Source organism: Sinocyclocheilus anshuiensis, unplaced genomic scaffold (assembly GCF_001515605.1).
Source record: "Sinocyclocheilus anshuiensis isolate Anshui unplaced genomic scaffold, SAMN03320099.WGS_v1.1 scaffold2334, whole genome shotgun sequence".
NCBI classification, from domain to species: domain Eukaryota; kingdom Metazoa; phylum Chordata; class Actinopteri; order Cypriniformes; family Cyprinidae; genus Sinocyclocheilus; species Sinocyclocheilus anshuiensis.
Genome location: NW_015558923.1, coordinates 271,707 through 274,252, shown reverse-complemented (window position 1 = coordinate 274,252; position 2,546 = coordinate 271,707).

Genomic DNA, 2,546 nt, shown 5'->3' with positions numbered 1-2,546 from the left:
GACCAGCCCACATGGGAAAAGTCCCGGTGCTCCCCATGGTCAGTCTCCGTCCACTGTACTGATTGATTGGAATTCCCTCTCCGTCTAACCTCTGTCCTTATGGTCCTGTTGTAATTGAACACACTATCCCATGCCCTCCTCTTCATTGTGGCTAAGAAATTCATCAGTGTTTATGTATACATGAAATACTTTTATTCAGCAAGGATGTAATTAATTGACAAAATTGACATTTACAATGTTTACAGATTTCTATATAAATAACTTTGTTTTTTATCATAGAATCCTGAAAAAAATGTGGATTCCACAAATATATTTGGCAGCACAACTGTTTTCAGCATTTGTTGAATGTTTCTTGAGCACTAATTCAGCATATTAGAATGATTTCTGAAGGATAATGACACTGAAGACTAGAGTAATGATGCTGAAAATTCAGTTTTGCCATCAGAGGGAAAAATGACATTTAAAAAAAAAACTAAAAAGTGATTTTAAATTGTTATATTTCACAATATCACTAAATAAATCTAGCCTTGGTGAACATAAGAGACTTTTCTCATACTGACCCCAAATGTTTGAACCATGTACAGTATATTGTAGGCCCTAAAGCTGTAGCATGGTGTTTAAGCCATAAATTCAAGATCTTCCATTCATATTTTTTTCTTTAAATCTTCCATTATTGCTTGGATTCTAAACTGCTGTGTAGATCCGTTTCTGTCTGCTCAATGAATCATTTCCATTTGGGAGCTACAGTGCATCTGGAATTTGGTTACACTGACGTCTCCTCAGAGTGTGTTGGTTTCTTATTTGCAGGAATGGACTGAGATGGATTTGCTTAATCACAAGCCTAGACAAGTATTTGGGCGTCCTCTGAAGTGTTGACCTTGTCCATCTCTCCATTCTGTCATTTATTGGTATCGCTTCTTATGTGTGATTCACTCGTGTGATCTGTAAATGAGCTTAATGTAGGACAGCAGCGGCACATATGCGTTAATCAGAGAGCGATGTTGACAAAACATACAATCATGAATGTGTGTGTGCATGTAAGACACTCGTAAATCACAGAGATTAATGCTGGCTAACGGAGCAAAAAAGTTCAACCAATCACTTATATTGATTCACTCTTAATCTCTTTGACCCACAGAACCTCATGGGGTGTCCATTCTGTTGAAGCCGATGTTAGATTAAATCAGCAAGTATCATAACCAGGCAGAGGGATAAGAGAGTCTGTGTGTGTGTGTGTGTGTAGTCAGTTTGTCATTCATCTGTGTCTGTTTGAGTGTGTTTATGTGTGTGAGAAGAATGTCTGTGTTTTTTGTGTTGATACTGAATAGCACAAGGAAGAAATATTGGTGGATTTTGCACTTGTAGCCTTTTTTTAATTTATTTTTTATTGTATTTTACATGAATATGTGTGCATCAAACATGTGGAGTGAGTAAGAGTCTGTAGCTCAAGGAACTATGTTTTTTTGTTGTTGCTTTTTACAATAGATGTGCACACAGTTACTTTACTGTACATTCTGTGTGCAGATACTTCAGGGTTAAATTTGCAAACAGAACTTCCTAAAACCTCCTTTTGGGGACATCCATGTATGTCCTGAATTGAAAAATGATTCCAATGATAAATAATTAATACTACTGTTAAAAATGTTTGTGGTTAAGATTTTTTTAAATATTCTTGAAAGTAAAGCTGCATTTATTGACAAGATATAATAATATGAAACAAAAATACAGTACAAACAGAAATATTATTACAATTTAAAACAATTCTTCCCAATGTTAATGTATTTTAAAATGTAATTTGTTCCTGTGATGGAAAAGCTGAATTTTCAGCAGTCATCACTGCAGTCTTTAGTGTCACATGATCCTTCAGAAATCATTCTAATATACTGATTTGCTGCTCAATGAACATTTCTTATTATTATCAATGTTGAAAACAGTGCTGCTTTTTTTGTGGAAAGTTTGATACATTTTTTTTCCAGGATTCATCTTTTGAAATATAAATGTGTTGTAAAATTATAAATGCCTTTACTATCACCTTATTTTCATTAGTAATAATAATAATAATAAAAAAACCTTAGTGACCCCAAACTTTTGAATGGTAGTGTATATTCTCTAATTCTCAAATTATTTTTTACATTTTATAAAATAAGTTTTATTTATAAATAAAATAATATTGTGCATCTTTAAAAAGTAATGTTAATTTAAAGGACAATATAGAGTAGACAGGAAAGTAAGGAGAGAGGGGAGGAACGGGATTGGGTCACGGCCCAGGTCGGATTCAAATCTGAATCCCTGTGAGCCAACAGCTTTTGTGTTGTGTGTTGTGAGAATGTGTACAGCCCACAGTACCACAGGTCCAAAATTTTAATAAAATTCTAAAACAAACAAAAAATAATTAAATAATTTAAAGGTCAGAATTTTTCTTGAGTCATTATAGTTACCTTTATATAAAACAATAGAAGCTATATCTTAATTTAGGTAAATGTACGTGTGCATGTGTGTGAGTTTAGGGAGGCTCAAGCCCTTATTATGATGAGAGTAAAATAAAG